This window comes from Labeo rohita, chromosome 24 (genome assembly GCF_022985175.1).
Source record: "Labeo rohita strain BAU-BD-2019 chromosome 24, IGBB_LRoh.1.0, whole genome shotgun sequence".
NCBI classification, from domain to species: domain Eukaryota; kingdom Metazoa; phylum Chordata; class Actinopteri; order Cypriniformes; family Cyprinidae; genus Labeo; species Labeo rohita.
In genome coordinates, this window is record NC_066892.1 from 17011067 (window position 1) to 17029051 (window position 17985).

Below are 17985 nucleotides of genomic sequence, written 5' to 3' on the forward strand. Positions count from 1 at the left end.
AAAGAAAAGTAGAAAGTAAGAAAGAAAGAAGTGAAGAAAGAGGGATTGATAATGGAAGGAAGGATGATGAAGGAAAAAAGAAGGTTAGAAGGAAACAAAGAGGGATGGATGAAGGAAGGAATGGTTAAGAAGTAAGGAATAAAAGAAAATGGATGGATGGATGGAAAAGAGTTAAACAAGTTTTAAAAAATGTAAAAAAGATTGTATAAAAAGTACAGAAAGAAGGTTAAAGGAAAGGAGGCTGAATGATGGAAGCGTGGAAAAAAGGAAGGAAGGAAGGATGCATGAAGAAAGAATGAAAAGGAATCAAGGAAAAGTGGGATGATGGATGGATGGATGGATGAAAGAAAGAAAGAAAGAAAGAAAGAAAGAAAGAAAGAAAGAAAGAAAGAAAGAAGGGAAGAAAGAGAGATTGATAATGGAAGGAAGGATGATAAAGGAAAAAAGAAGGTTAGAAGGAAAGAAAGAGGGATGATGAAGGAAGGAAAGAAGGAATGAAGGAAGGAAGGATAATGAAAAATGTATAGAAAGAAGTAAGGACAAAAGAAGGAAATAAAAAAGAATGGATAAGAAATAAGGAATAAAAGAAAATGGATGGATGGATGGAAAAGAGTAGAAAGAGTAGAGGTTTTTTAAAAAAGACTATAAAATGGAAAAAGGAAAATGGAAAGGAAAGAAGGATGGATGATGAAAGGAAGGAAGGAAAAATGCACAGAAAGCAGAGAGTAGTAAGGAAGCGTGGGTGAAGAAAATAATGAAAATAATGCAAAGGAAAAAAAAAATAAAAGTGGGATGATTATGGATGAAAGAAAAAGAAAGAAAGAAAGAAAGAAAGAAAGAAAGAAAGAAAGAAAGAAAGAAAGAAAGAAAGAGAGGGATGGATGAAGGGAGGAAAAAAGAAGGAAGGAAGGAAGGATAATGAAAAATATAGAAAGAAGGACAAAAGAAGGAAATAAGAATGGTTAAGAAGTAAGGAATAAAAGAAAATGGATGGATGGAAAGCAAGAAAGAAAGAAAAGAAAGTTGAAGTTAAAGAAAATAGGTTGTATGAAAGAAGTAATCAAAGAAGGTTAGAGGGAAGAAAAGAAGGATTTATGATGGAAGAAAGGAGGGAAGGAAGGATAAATGAACAGAAAGCAGAGAGTAGAAAAGAATGAAAAGGAATAAAGATGGAAGAATAAAAAGGAAATAAATAAAGTAAGTTAGAAGAGAAGAAAGAGGGATGGATGATGGAAGGAAGGATGATAAAGGAAAAAAGAAGGTTAGAATGAAAAAGAGGGATGAATGGATGAAGGAAGAAAGAAAGGAAAAATGGACAAAGTAGTAAGAAAGGGTGAGTGAAGAAAAGACTGAAAAGTAATAAAGGAAAATTGGATGATGATGCACGGAAGGATAAAAAAGGAAAGAAAGAAAGAAAGAAACAAACAAACAAAGAGAGAAAGAAAGAAGAAGAAAGAGGGATTGATAATAAAGGAAAAAAGAAGTTTATAAGGAAAGAAAGAGAGATGAAGGAATGAATCAAGGAAGGATGATGAAAAATGTATAGAAAGAAGTAAGGATAAAAGAAGGAAATAAAAAAGAATGGATAAGAAGTAAGGAATAAAAGAAAATGGATGATGGATGGAAAGCATAAAAAAAGAAAAAAGTTAAAGTTAGATGGAAAGAAAGAGGGATGGGTGATGGAAGGAAGGATGATAAAGAAAAAAGAAGGTTAGAATGAAAAAAGAGGGATGATGGATGAAGGAAGAAAGGAAGGATGATAGAAGGAAGGAAAAATGGACAAATCAGTAAGAAAGGGTAAGTGAAGAAAAGAATGAAAAGTAATAAAGGAACATTGGATGATGATGCAAGGAAGAATAAAAAGAAAAAAGAAAGAAAAAGAAAGAAAGAAAGAAAGAAAGACAGAAAGAAAGAATTTAAAAAAGGTTGTATAAAAAGAAGTACAGAAAGAAGGTTAAATGAAAGAAGGATGGATGATAAAAGGAAGGAAAAATGCACAGAAAGCAGAGAGTAGTAAGGAAGGGTGGGTGAAGAAAAGAATGAAAAGGAAAAAAGGAAAAGTGGGATCATAAAGAAAGAAAGAAAGAAAGAAAAAGAAAAATGATAGAAGGAAAGAAAGAGGGATGAAGGAAGAATGGGTGGATGGAAGTAGTGGCAGAGCGTTAGAGGAAGCAAGCTTGGTCTCTTCAAAATTAAAACAAACAAACTAGACTGAACTGATGTTTTACTCCATTTCATACTACAGTGCTTAACATGTACATAGGTGTATTATATTTGTATTGTTCTATGGCAAATGGAAGCTTAGGGGAGTGAGTGAAATCACTTCAAGAATGCCTGAGGAGGCTGACAACCTAATCACTCCTCTGATGCTTAAATTGACCAATCATTCTGGACAAGGAAATGGAGTAACATCATTTGATTCTGGAAAAATGGGTCTGAAAAAGTTGAAAGGAAGAAAAAAAAACTCTCCTTCCGCATAAATAACCATAATTATCAGAGTAACCTTTCAAACCAATTAGCTTTTAGTATCACTTTAGTGCATCATTAAGCCTGATTGTGGTAAAAGCAACAGGTGGAGAAAGACAGAAATAAATGGAAAAAAATAAAAATGGGTGGGAAAAACACAGATGGAAAACTCTCAAATGTAGCTAATATATTAATGGATGCTGTATAACAGGGTCATATAAACCTGCCATAATGAAGGAATGGAAGATGAAATCCTCTACACATAAGTGAAGAGCTCTTGGATGGAATAGAGATTTCCATTCCTTTATGAATGCTTATGAATGCAAATGATAAATGTCAGACTGGTGATCAGATAATGCATCCTGATCCTGATGCATCATCACCTATGCATTTTTCTCAATCACTTTAGCACATTTTTTGAATCAGCCTTAGCATTCTCTAAACTGTAAATGTAATTGTCACAACTGTTTCCTGGAACATTAGAACTCTACTTCATGTCTGAAAAATGTAGTTACTCGCCCAAAACATGCAATTCATGCTTCAAAACCTACAGTAGCTGTTGTCTCAGTAAATTGGCCAATGACATCAAAATAAAAAGTGTTTCTCTGTCATCATGCCAGACACATTGGTCAAAATGTTTTGATGTTTATTTTTTACCATGAAAATTTTTGTCATATGGAACTGAGTCAAAGCGATTGAGACAAACTGTGAGAAATGACAGTGAGGGTGATGAGAGACACTAGATGAAGAGATCTGATTAATATTAATTAGCCTAACAAAATGACAGACAGACAGATAGAAGGACACACTGGTGACAGACAAATGGATAGGCAGACAGGGAAACAGATAGATACGAACGGACAGAAAGACAGACAGACAGACAGACAGACAGATAGATAGATAGATAGATAGATAGCTAGATAGACAGACGGACAGACGGACAGACAAATAGAAGAGCGGACAGACAGACAGGCAGATGACAGATAGATAGAAAGACAGACAGACGAACAGATGGACAGACAGACAGAGACGGACAGACAAATAGAAGAACAGACATACGGACAGACAAATAGAAGAGCAGACATACAGACAGATGGACAGACGGATGGGCAGACGAACAGACAGACAGACAAGAGATAGATGGACGGACGGACGAACGTACGGAGAATGAACGAACGGATGGACAGATGGACGGACGGACGGACAGATAGATAGACAGCCAGACAGACAGACAGATAGACAGACAGACAGACAGACAGACAGACAGACAGATAGATAGATAGACAGACAGACAGATAGACGGACAGACGGATGGACAGAAAGATAGACAGACAGACAGATAGATAGATAGATAGACAGACAGACAGATAGACGGACAGACGGATGGACAGAAAGATAGACAGACAGACAGATAGATAGATAGATAGATAGATAGATAGATAGACAGACAGACAGACAGACGGACAGACAAATAGAAGAGCAGACAGACAGACAGGCAGATGACAGATAGATAGAAAGACAGACAGACGGACAGACAGACAGAGACGGACAGACAAATAGAAGAGCAGACATACGGACAGACAAATAGAAGAGCGGACATACAGACAGACGGACAGACGGATGGACAGACGAACAGACAGACAGACAAGGGATAGATGGACGGACGGACGAACAAACTGAGAATGAACGAACGGATACGGACGGACGGACGGACAGAGACGGACAGACAAATAGAAGACCAGACAGGTAGATGGACGGACAGAGAGACAGACAGACAAGGGATAGATGGACGGACGGACGGACGGACGGACAGATAGATAGATAGACAGACAGACAGACAGACAGACAGACAGAGGGAAGGACTGACGGACAGATGGACGGACAGACAGACAGATAGATAGAAAGAAGACAGAAAGACAGATGGACGGACAGACAAATAAATGCAGGCAGACAGAAAGGCAGACAGACAGACAGACAGATAGACTGATAGATAGACAGACAACAAATAGATGGACGGACGGACGGACAGAAAGACAGATAGATAGATAGATAGATAGATAGATAGATAGATAGATAGATATATCAAATAAACATGCTTGCTAAAAATATTCAGTGATTTGTCAACAGACTTGCTGTTGTCTGATTTGTGTGATTTTAGTGGGCTTCTCTCAGCAGGCAGAAAGTTGACATTGTCTGCTAGAGGGGGATTCACACCCACCCGCTTCATGCTGTGGACTGTTTGACTGTCTCCCAGTCCTCTTCCTAACTCAGTCTGGGGCCCCTGACTGAGACATATGTCTGGAAAGAGATCATTTGAAGACTTTAAATATAAACGACACACGCCTCTAGTAAGAGCAAATCTCCTATTGATCTCTTCATATAGTCTGCATGAGCAACCATTCATCTGAGAGGAGCCAGTCGACACATTTAAATTGCGTCGCACGCAGCGGCGCTGTCCCATCAGTCGCCGGAGAGCCGTGCGCCACGTCTTCTCAGGGAGCCGCTCAATGCTCTAAGCAGGACTTAGGAGGTTTGGTATTGATTAGCAAGAGCGCTGTTTCCATAAAATCAAGCTGTTCATTGATACAGCAGGGATTTTCTGCATGCCCACACTTCAACTGTGACCTTGCGGCTTTGTTTCTTAATATCTGCACATATTTACGGTACATCAGACTTCTTTCATTGACAATAAAAACAGCCTAAACAACAGACGTTTGGACTAAAGACACAGATTGAAACTGCAAAAGACTCCTCAATAGGTGTCAAATTCTCTAATTCTTTTAGATATTTTATATGAAGTCAAGAAAAGCAGTTATGTTTTTTCGCTCACTTCTGTCACATCCCGTCTGACTTCACTGCATCTCCTGAGCCTGCGGATGCCTCACCTGTCAGGGATGATGTCAAGTCCCCTGACGCTTCCTCAGATTTGGATAGCACAGATGCACAGCACAGACACATCACAAATATCAGATGTCAGGAAAGCAAAATGCAGAGTTTGAGTCATCCTCTTACTTGAAAAGAGCATAGACAGTGCCCTGGCTTAAAGGTTAGGCCACATATTTTGGCATGTTGAGCCATGAGGACGTTTAAGTCCAGCTTACGTCCTTTGCTGACCCCACCCATCCGTCTTCCTGACATTTCTTGTCCTCTTCCATGCACATCAATAAAACTGTAGAGCTGCACCTATCTGATACCTGGATCAGTATTGGCAGAGAAACTGAGCTTTTTAAACAGATCAGGTTTCCATCTATTAGTCATGGCCTCAGAGTCGAGCTCCAAAACAGTGCTGTTATTGATAACTAAAAGCAAAACAACTATTAAAGGGATAGTTCACCCTAAAATGAAAATTACCTCTCTCAAGCCATCCTAGGTGTTTACGACTTTCATCTTTCAGATGAATACAGTTGGAGTTCTATTAAAATATCCTGGCTCTTCCAAGCTTTATAATGGAAGTGAATGGGTGTTGAGATTTTGAAGCCCAATAAAGTGGATAAATCCATCATAAAAAATACTCCAAACGGCTCCAGGGGGTTAATAAAGGTCTTCAGTACTGAAATGATCCTACGTCATCTGCTGGAATGCCAATCTCCCATGTATGTGCGTACAACAATTTACGTAAGCTAGAGACTATGGTTTATAAAGTTGTAAATATGGATATTTTTCTTACACAAACACATCGATTCACTTCAGAAGGCCTTTATTAACCCACCGTATCCGTGAGGAGTACTTTTATGATGATGGATGCACTTTATTGGACTTCAAAATCTCAACACCCATTCACTGCCATTATAAAGCTTGGAAGAGCCAGGACATTTTTTAATATAACTCTGATTGTATTTGTCTGAAGGAAGAAAGTCATATACACCAAGTAAGGCTTGAGGATAAGAAATCATGGGGTAATTTTCATTTTTTAGGTGAACTATCCTTTAAAATCTTTTTTTTTGGAAGTTGAAATAGAGCTGGAAAAAATCTATAAATGTTTTATTAAAAACATATGTGTAACTGAAATAAAGTGTTAAGGTTAAGTGCTAAAATATACTAAAATTTAAATAAAAACCAAAAAATAGCAATGATAAAAAAAAAAAACACCTAATAAAAATGACAAAACACAAAATCACTAAAGCTTTATTTTATAAAATTAAAATACAAAAAATTAAAATATAAAACACTAATTCAAAATATTAATTAATACTAGTAATATTAATAAATACTATAAAAGTAAATAATACTAAAATAACACTGCTCCAAAAAGGTCAAAAGTGCTATAAAATGTTGTTAATCTGGTTTATATTTCATATAATACATTATAATGATCAATACACTTATAATTACAGGACTGCACTTATGCTGACCTTGATTTTTTTTTTTCTCACTAAATGATTTATATTTATTTTCATCTTTATAAATTAGCTTAAAAAGATTAATAAACATTTAAAAAGAATTCATTTTTTCAATTATTGCTAAATTAATGTAGATTTTCCCTGGAAATACTGTTAATTTTGTAGTGGGTTGTACAGTATAGCCTAAAAGCCATTTATTCTTCTTTTTATAATGAACAAAGTTCTGATGTTTATTCATGTTTCAATTCATTCAACTCAATTCATGTTTTTTTGTGCTTTAAAGTAAAGGGATTTTGTGAAGGGTCAATTGAATGAGAAAAATAGTTCATGTATAAAGCAATATCGGGAAAGAAAATGTGGCAATGGGTTATCATGAAATGTATAAAATACATAAAAATCAGTTCTGGATAATGCAATAATGTTTTATTGGAGGAAGTTCAAATAAAGCTGTTAACATTTTAGGCTAAGTACATAATTAAGAGACCGTTTATCGCAAAACCGAGTCACACATGATATCACACATGCGAGTCTGAGCTTGTATGCAAACGCTTCATCAACAGTTTTCCCATAACACTGGCAAACTCTCTACGCAGTGTGCAGAAAACAGAAGTGGCACAAAATCATAAGCCGCTACGGTCCACAGAAACAGCAAGCGAGAGAATCACGTAGTGTTAAAACAAAAGCTGTGGAGCAGAACCACGCAGACCACCTTCCAAGGCGACTCATTAAAGCCTCTTTTTAGACGCAGACCTCCTTCACCCTGAAGCAAACCCCCGGCTGCAGGAATCAATCTACACTCTCTCTATCTGCTATGCCACATTTTCAGGACCCCAGACAGAGATGGATGCTGTTCACAGTCTGACACAAGCTTTCAGAGCAGCAGGGGAGGTGGCAGGCTACAGCTCTATCTGAAAAAAGCCCTAAATACATATTAAGTGCTTTCTCGCTATCTGCATCGCTCTCCCCACACAGTCAACGGTCACAATGCTGTTAGAATCCATCAGACACACTTGCACAGCATTAGAACAGAGGCTGAAGCTTTTGTGTAAACCAGACTATATGGAGAAGCTGGAGAAAAATCCTGAAAAAGGACAATTTGAGTGGAGAATGTTTTCTTTCATGTAATTTTGATATTTTTGATATAAAATGATGTTTTTTAATGACTTTATATATGGTAAAATGTATAACATCACAGGAATAAATTAACAAAATTGCTGTTTTTGCTGCATTTTAATCAAATGATCAAAAAATAAACAAAAAACAACAACAACAAAAACTGTTAAATACATAAATAAAATAAAATAAAAAAGTCATAATCGTTCCAAACTTTTAGCCACAGTGTGTGTTTGTGTGTCTGTAAATAATAAATACATTTAAAGATGCATACAAAGTTTACATTTTATGAAATAATTTTATTTTAAAGATATAACTAATTATTGGTATTATTATTATTATTATTATTATTATTACATTGTATATATAATTTATAATATTTATTACTTATATATATTATATTTATTTTATAATAATATATAATATATATAATAATATAATATTATATATATTATACATTAATATATATTATTATAAAATAGATATATCTATATAAATATATAATACAATTAAATTAATCTTATTCAGATAGATATACAGATATATATATATATATATATATATATATATATATATATAGATATAAAATTTATTTTTATTTAATTTACTTTTTAAAAGCATGTGTGATATATGACATGCACTTGATGACAGTAATATACTGTCAAAAAAAAACTACTCAAAAAATGTAAAAACAGGAAATATATCAGTAGAAATTTTTTTAGTTTTCTACAAAAAGAAAATATCTGACAATAAACATATATCAATAATTTAATCAGGCTACTTGATATCAGTTCATCATCATTTATTCCTCATAAACATCAAAAAATTGCAGCAATTAACATCTATCATTTAATGTTATCTCTGTTGTCCAGACCAGTGTTTTTATTATAAAAGATGAACACGACATGACCATCAATGCAGTTCACTGGCTACTAATTTCTGGTCCATTAAATTTATTATGCCATAATTCACAAGACCACATATACAAATTCATGCATCAAGAACAAGGCCCTATTAGTGACCATTCAACCTCAATAGCTCCACAAAAACCAACCACAAAAATAAATGCATGCATTTTTAAAACAAACATCAACCGTCTTCAGTTACAAGTCAGCGATTTGATTAAAAGTCTTCAGGAATCTTTGCCATCCCCATAAACTCCCTCAGAAACACACGCAGAATCACTCAAACAACCCTTTCGCTCAATCTTTAACGTCATTCACCCGCATAAAAATTACGAGCCTCTTAAACCGGGCCTAGAAAGCATGGAAAATCATTTTCAGAAGACTGACAACTCATGATTCAGCCCGAAGAAGAACCGCCGCTGGAATGGCATCACATTAATAAACTACAGTAAGCCGAAGGGAGGAAAAAAAAAAAAAAACTCCTGATCCGGTTCTCATCCTTTATTCTCAAAGAACATAAGGTCCAGTGTTTCAAACATAAACAGGATGCTCTCCAAGCCTTCCCTAAAAATAACACCCGCGGTCTGATGGGATTATAAACTGGACCTCTATTAGTGCCGCTGAAGCGCTGTCCTTATTTAAATGCGCAAAAAAGAAACAAGTCTTTCATACCAGCACACAGACAGCGAGGGGATTTGTCAACGTGAAGTTTCACAATCAGTGAGTCAGCACTAAATATAAGGATTGTGGTTGAAAATGACAGCGAAAGAAGGGTAATGAGGTTTTGTGGTTTTAGGACTAAGTAAACACATCAGCCAGTGTGAAGAGACGCCGCTAATCTGCACTGACGTGTGGACGTATCTGTTTCAATAGAAGCGGAGAGCTTTCTCTCTCGCTCAAAACACATTCAGTCCTGATTTTTCTTTGTAAAAATGGTCTTGAAAGCATTGGCTTCCACCTGCAGAACAGAGGCAGTTCAAAGCAGTCCCTATTACTCTAGTCCTGCGCCAATCTGGCAACGCTGCGGATCGAATTAACTATTCTAGCTCTTTTGTGGACTCACAAAAAACTTGGTACAGCACGACTTTCTCATTTGAACTTCAAAAATGCAGGGGATTTTAAACACTATCCACATCCTGTTCACATCTCGTATTTAATTGCCCAATTTCAAATAAGAATTGAAAGAATTATGAATAATGAATTCCCTCTGCAGCCTAGAGGAGACAGCAAATAATGTTTACGGAAACTAACCAACAGCAATTACAATAATCATCAACATCAAGAGCAAGAATATGAATAACAGTCAAAATACAATCAGAGATAATTACAAAGTATTACATCCAAACGCTTGTCCTGTCATAATAGCTCATGTTTTTTGTACAACATAGTTATCTAATCTTCTTTGGTAGCTATGGCAATGTCAATAAACTTTCACGGCTGACAATTACGCCTCATGTTACACACTCGCTCCTCCATTGTTGTTTGATTCGCCGACAAGGTTGTGTCGCACGTATCCACAGCAACCCTTCAGCGTTTAACCGATTGAATAAGTTAGCGCTTCATTAGCCCTGACCTGTCTGCTCCTCAGACCAGCTGTTTCCTCAAGCCTGACTTATTCTACAAGGGTAATAAAGTGGCAACCATTGTTGCATTCTCCTCTTAAGACTGCCAATACTGTTCTGAGATCAGTACAGGAGCACCACCCCTGAATGGAGATGTGGCGAGCTGAAGCTAAATATAGACGAGGGACAAAACCGCTGGTAAACAATGGAAAAAACACAATTGACTTCATGGCAGTGAAATGAGATGAGTGTGAGAGACTACAGTGAATGGTATATTATCACATTTAAAGAGATAGTTCAGAAAAAAACAGATAGTTTTAGATAGTTCTGTGGAAAAGAATAGGGCTGTCACTAATGATTATTTTGGTAATCGAGTACTCTGTTGATTATTCTGACGATTAATCGAGTAATCGGATAATTATAATTCTTTTTTGTAGTAATAAAAATAGACTTAAGTAAACAATATTCTTTAAAATGACTTAAAATACATATAGCAATGAGGCAATAATAATAAGTTCAAACAAAGCAGGGCTGGCAAACGATTAATCGCGATTAATCGCATACAAAATAAAAGTTTGCGTTTGCCTAATATATGTGTGTGTACTGTGTGTAATTATTATGCATATATTAATACATATTTAAGAAATATTTACAGGTATATGTATTTATTATATTTTTATAGAATTTATATTATATATAAATACAATGATTTTGTACATAAATAGCATATTTCTCTTAAATACATACATAATAATTACTTAAACTTTTATTTTGTATGCGATTAATCGCGATCGTTTGCCAACCCTAATAAAAGCATCAAAAGCAAGTAATCATATGTTTTTATTGATCATATTGATCATATGTTTAAATACATAATGTATTGTAAACAATAGAGCTAATGTACATTACGCATTGTAACAGATGACTGTAGTGGGCGGCAACGACCTGACAATTGTTTTTACACTTTACTGCACGCACATTTATTTCAAATGTCCACTTAATCTTTAATATTGGGCTATTTCTTTATGCTAGAAAAGGTACAGCCACTAATTTCTTAAATATGTGGACAACAAAACTCAGAGAGAGGGTTTAAACTTTTACTTTGAAATTGCGATGAACAGTTAGCATATGGAGAAAGATGATGTATTCTCCTGTGTTTGTGTTTATAAGTGTTTTACCTTACAAATCTGACGAAATAGAACATGTTGCATTCCTAGATGAACCCAAAACTCACAACAACATACAGAGATGGAATTTGAGACACTCCACATATGTAAACGATAACAGCTTGTCGATTATTATTCTAATGATTAATTGAGTAATTGGATAACTATTCTTTTTTATTGTACTAAAAATAAACATAAGCAAACAATAGCCTTTAAAATGAATTAAAATACATATATAATAGCAATGAGGCAATAATAATTAGTTCAAATTAAGTATAAAAAACCAAGTAATCTTACGTTTTTTTGAACAAAACTGTTAAAATACATTACGTATTATAAACAGAGCTAATGTACATTACGCATTATATCGGATGCCAATGGCACTTTACTGCGCAATCTAATCCTTGTTTAATACTGACTAAACATTTATTTCAAATGTCCACTTAATCTTTAATATAGATGTTTTTTCATGTCTGTAAGGCAAGTATACATGAAGTTTCGAAATCTCATGCTCAAGTTCACAGATTCCCGAGATGGCAGAAAACCTGTTTGCTTTAATTATTTTACAAAAGCACGTTTTGTTGTTATCATGAGTGCACACAAATAAGCGTCGAGTCTTTACAGATTCTAAAAATGTATTTCTATGTGGATATCAAAACGTGTAAACACAGAGCGAGGGTTTTAACTTTTATTTTGAAATCATAATGAACAGTTAGCATATTGAGAAAAATCCTGATGTATTCTCCCGTGTTTGCTTAGGTTTATAAATAATTAGAGCTGCAAATCGATTAGTTGCAATTAATCGATTTAAAACAAATGTGTATGTTTACATACTATTTGTGGTACTGTGTATATTTGTTATGTATATATAAATACACACACATACATGTATATATAGGAAAAATATGTTAGATTAATATGTAAAATATTTAGATTTATATATAAATTCTATACAAGTGTTTACACACGAACACATACAACTATTTGTTTTTAATTTATACATAAATGTGTGTTTTTATATGTACAAAATAAATATACACAGTACACACACATATAGTATGTAAACAAACTTTTATTTTGAATCGATTAATTGCAAATAATCACTTTGCAGCTCTATAAATAATTTACTGTACAAATCCGATGAAATGGATGTTATGCATGTTGTTTCCAGATGAACATTGCAATAAACCCAAACACAATAATATGTAGAAATGGAGTTTGACACAGCTGTAAATGATAACAGTTTGTGTGGAGCAGCATTTACTATGACATGCACATATGTAACCTAAGTAACAATCAAGTACTCAAATTGAACTGAGGAATCAGCCCTAGTCCAAATGCACAAACTGTGTGCAATTTAAAATAACTGTTTTCTGTTGTAATATATTTTAAATGCTGTTGAATAAAGTCATCATTTTTGTTTTCTTTGCGCACAAAAAGTATTCTGTAGCTTCATGAACCATTTTATTGATGTTCTGACTACCTTTCTGGGCCTTAAACATTTCAGTTGCATTACTGTTTATGCAGGGTCAGAAAGCTCTTGGATTTCATCAGAAATATCTTAATTTGAGTTAAAAAAAGATGAATGAATGTCTTGGGTTTGGAACAACATTAATTAATAAGAGAATTTTCATGACAGAACTGTCCCTTTAAGATCTTTTGGTGTTTTGTCTGATTATGTAAAATGAACTTGGGGTGTGGAACAACAGGCGCTCTGAGTTGTCAAGTTGCGCAGGTGCTACAGCATACTAACAACTTCACAATAGACGGTGACGCTTCTGTAACACATGTAAGCCAGTGGCGGATTAATAACTTGGGTTACAAACAGGAAAAAAGTCAGTCTTCATATTACTAGAGCATCTACGGGGCGTTCTAAAATGTGTATGACACAATGGCTGACATATGTGAATCTTAACTCAATGATCTCATGTTGGCAAATTATCGCTTTAGGACAACAACAGTATTAAAGAGTTTAGAGTTCAGGTCAAATCAGTGACCCCCAGGCCTTTTTTCAAGTTTAGGACTGTTTTTACACATCCACTGAGATTCTATATTGAATCTGCGCTGTAATTCGAACCGCTCTCGTTGCCTAAAGGTATCTCATCATACTCTTTCAGAATTCAGCACTTTTTGCTTTACATTCCCGAGCCGCTTTGTCCTATGGGACCTTAACGACCGTGCCTTTGCAGGCGAATGAACTCAAAGGACTTGCACTGCTATGATCTAAAAGTAATTTAACCATCTGGACCAGGGTCACGCTTTTCCAAAAGCCTGCCGGTGGTGATACACTATACACATGCACTATATAGAGCTTAGGCTTAAAAAAGTATCCTATGCTGAAATGCAACTAGTAAAGAAACTCTGAAGGGAACTTGGACATCTTCCAGGACTTGAATGTCATCATATAATCAGCATGGGTGAAATACATAATGGTAGAGATCAATGGAGCTATGATCTCAGGAATGCCAAACTTTCGGAGTCATTAAGCAGATGCATTTGCTTGCCAACCTACTCGAAGTGGTCATTTCCATTTTCAGAGAATTTCATACAGTGAGGGATTAAAAAATTTGACAATTGCTGCACAGCTCAGCGTCCAAGTTTTAACGTCTAAAGTTGATGCTATTATGCCTAATGACCTGACACATTCTCTATTAGATTAAACTATGTTTGCTCATAACCGCAGTGTGACCACACAGTCTGGACGCAACCACAACTGGAAAATCTAATATAGAAAGGTTTATATATGAGCACTGAATGAATAATCTTGATCAGTCATGGTTTAAAGTGGCTGTTAACATAAAGTGGGACATCAGGTAAAGTGGAACAAATACATTTCATGATTGATTGTCCTTTAAATAAAAGGAGACAATCAAACGTAGCAGTCATTAATAACTGCCAGTCATTAATAAAATCCCGCAAGAGTCTTTGCCATTCTGAAAATGTCTTCATTTGTCTTACATCATCATTATAGTGACGAAACTTCAACATCTAACCAATCTAAATGAAAACAGTAACACTTTACAATAAGGTTCATTGGTTAACATTAGTTAGCTACATTAGTTACCATGAAATAAAAATTAACAATACTTCGACAGCATTTATTAATTGTAGTTAATGTTAATTTGGGCATTTACTCATTTACTAATGCATTATTAAAATCACAGGTTGTGTTTGTTAACATTTTAATTAACTAACATTAAAGATCAATAAATAGTGTAATAAATATGTTGTTCATAGTTCCTTCATGTTAGTTAATATATTAACCAATGTCAACAAATGACCTTATTGTAAAGTGTTATGATGAAAACATAGAAAATCCAACAGTAAAGAAGAATACTAAAAAATGCAAATCAGCTACCAAAAAAAAAAAAAAAAAAAAAAAAACAGACATGAACCCATACTGAATTACAAACATGCACAACTTTGTTATAATGCATGCATAACAGCTGGTTTTAGATGATTTCTGTCATGCTGGCTATTTACATAATTTAATATTATGTTAAAATACGTTTATTAAGTTTTATAGTTCAATATATTTATTGTATAAAAGTTAAGTCCTCTTGGTTGGAGAGTAAAAATCTGATGATTTTATTTGGAAAGTTTCATATTCATAAATGTAGAATAAATAATTCTAAACCTTGTTTAAAGGTTTTTATGATTGATTTCCATGCATATATGGATTCTCTTCAATGTATTGACAGTAAAAAATCTAAAGATACAATTGTATTTGCTAAAGAGTTACATTGTCATTTGGAATACTGACAATTGTATTTATCTTGTATTTTTTTCAAAGTGTATCTTTTTTGTATATTTATATCTAAAATGTAAATTGTAAACCCATTTTTTTATTTATTTATTTGGTTATTTAGATGTCTTGTTATATTTGTATATGTTTGTTGTAGTTTATAATAATAATAAAATAAATAAATAAATAAATAAAACTGCAAAAAACAAACAAACAAAAAACACATTATTCCTATAATTGAATGTACAGTACCAAGCTTATTATATGCTCACCAAATAAATAATTAGCCTTGTGTCAACATGAAATATTGATTTGAGTTGAAACATAATTTTGTATACACTCTTAAAAATAAAGTTCTAAAAGGGTGTTTTTGTAGTGATGCCATAGAAAAAAACATTTTTGGTTCCCCAAAGAAACTTTCAGTGAACCGTTCCTAAAAGAACAATTGTGAAGAACATTTAAAAAATCTAAAAGGTTCCATGGATGTTTAGAGTTCTTCATATATGAAGAACTTTGAATGTCCATGGAACCTTTAAATGCAGAAAAGGTTCTTTATAGTCGAAAAAGGTTCCAGTAAAGAACCTTCAGTTTTTAAGAGTGTAGCCTATTATCTTGAAGCTCTCGCTAATAAAAAATAAGAATGATTAAGCCATGGAAATGGGCTATTCCACCGAATGTAGGATTAGTTTGATTTTTTTTTCCAAATTCCGTTTTTTCCGTTTTAATTTTTCTGGATTCCATTTTTTCCATTTTAATTTTCATCAGCTCCTTTTTAATGGTTAAATTATATTTTATTATTCAAAGAACAGTGTAACGTATTGTTCATAGTTCGTTCATGTTAGTTAATATATTAACTAATGTCAACAAATGACCTTATTGTAAAGTGTTATGATGAAAACAGAGAAAATCCAACAGTAAAGAAGAATACTAAAAAATGCAAATCAGCTACCAAAAAAAAAAAAAAAAAAAAAAAAACAGACATGAACCCATACTGAATTACAAACATGCACAACTTTGTTATAATGCATGCATAACAGCTGGTTTTAGATGATTTCTCTCATGCTGGCTATTTTCATATTTTAATATTATGTTAAAATACGTTTATTAAGTTTTATAGTTCAATATATGTATTATAAAAGATAAGTCCTCTTGATTGGAGAGTAAAAATTGCATAAACACAATGACTGCCATAAAATTCTGGCTGTTATTTTTTTTTTTTACAAATTATAAGTAATGAAGACGCAATACAAAGTTTAAACACATTTTAATCCATTCTTTAAAACTAGAACGTTTGTTTTGGATATAAAAAAGACAAACAACAGAAATAAACGAATCTAACTGAAAAATCCGCCAACAACAAAGAATATTCTAGCAATGAAGACTAGTTATATACAGCTTCTGCTAACAAACAAAGCGTACAGATACTAAAATAAGACGTGAAACGTTTATTGCTGTCAAAAGCTACATCTCCTTCAGACTGTAAACTACTCTGAGGCAGCACCACCACGCGGTAAATATGATTTCATCAGCAAAAGTTCCACAAAACAGACATGAAAGCATATGTACGTTGAGGTAATAATGATTTCGACGTTTTCCTCATTAATGAGAAAAGTGATGTGAGAGAGAAAAAGATCTAAAATGCGATCTAAATAAAACCGAGTCGCAATGTTTAGATGTGTCGAGCAGAAATATTTTTTAGGAAACATACACTTGCTCTCGTATCACTGTATTACAAGAGAAAAACAGAAACTGCCTATTTGCATTAACCAAACGTAGTCGCGTAAAGGAGGATAAAGCATAAAGAGTTACTTACCAAATAAAGTGCCACAATATTCCTCTTTATCACATAGGTGTTAAGAAGAAGCAAAGAGTCAGTGAGTTCTGTGAAATATGTGACGTGTAGTAATCCCAATATCTCTACAGTCCGCAACGGGGGAATAGTCCGCAAGAGCGCAGCTTTCTATATGAACTCAACCTGTAACGTACGCAAATAAGAGCCAGTGACTTCCACTACTTTCCCAGACGACAGTGAGAGCGAAGCCGTTGAAGACGTGTAGCAGTGTCGCGGAGTCCAACTCACTGGGCAGTTTGTGTGAAGCGCTCCGGTCAGAGAGCGGCAGAATGAGACGCGCTGCCAGCGAGCGCCCCCGTGTCTACACTGAGAGCGACGCGACGCAACAAGACCAGAGCGTCCCATTGAACCGACGAGCCTGTCTGCACCGCAAGAGCGCGCGCGCGCATGGACAGCTTCATTGATGATGATAGGGGCGCTCTAGTTTGTAGAACGTCATTTGAATTTACAGCCCTTAACTATTTTTCTTTTTATCACCCTGAGAAGTTCAGCAATCGTTCTGGACCGGCTCTTAGGCTATTACAGTAGCGTAAGATACCACCAGAGGTCACAATTTACATTAGTGCCTTTAGTGTAACTACTGATTTTTATTCATTTTCACACATTATTACACATTAACGCACAGAGGGAAATTTTTCTGGAATGTCTGGTTCACACATATTGTGTTGAAAAGGCTTGGTTACTCCCATTTCGATTTTGTATATTGAATAAACTTAAGGAATTACATTTATGTGAGTAATTATACTCTGTCAGAATTTATGGATATTGATGAAAACTGTTCATTTTGTTTAGTTCAACCAAAAAATTGGTACATCTTTTTTATGAATGCGATCATT

General features: G+C 34.5%; 1 protein-coding gene across 1 annotated transcript in view; it reads right to left on the reverse strand.

The window, feature by feature from the left end:
• sema5a (sema domain, seven thrombospondin repeats (type 1 and type 1-like), transmembrane domain (TM) and short cytoplasmic domain, (semaphorin) 5A) overlaps window positions 1–17505 on the reverse strand; it is a 202873-nt gene extending 185368 nt beyond the window's left edge. The window contains 1 exon segment of the mRNA XM_051098227.1: window positions 17111–17505. The gene's annotated coding sequence lies outside the window, so the exon portion shown is untranslated.
• Window positions 17506–17985: the final 480 nt, after the last annotated feature.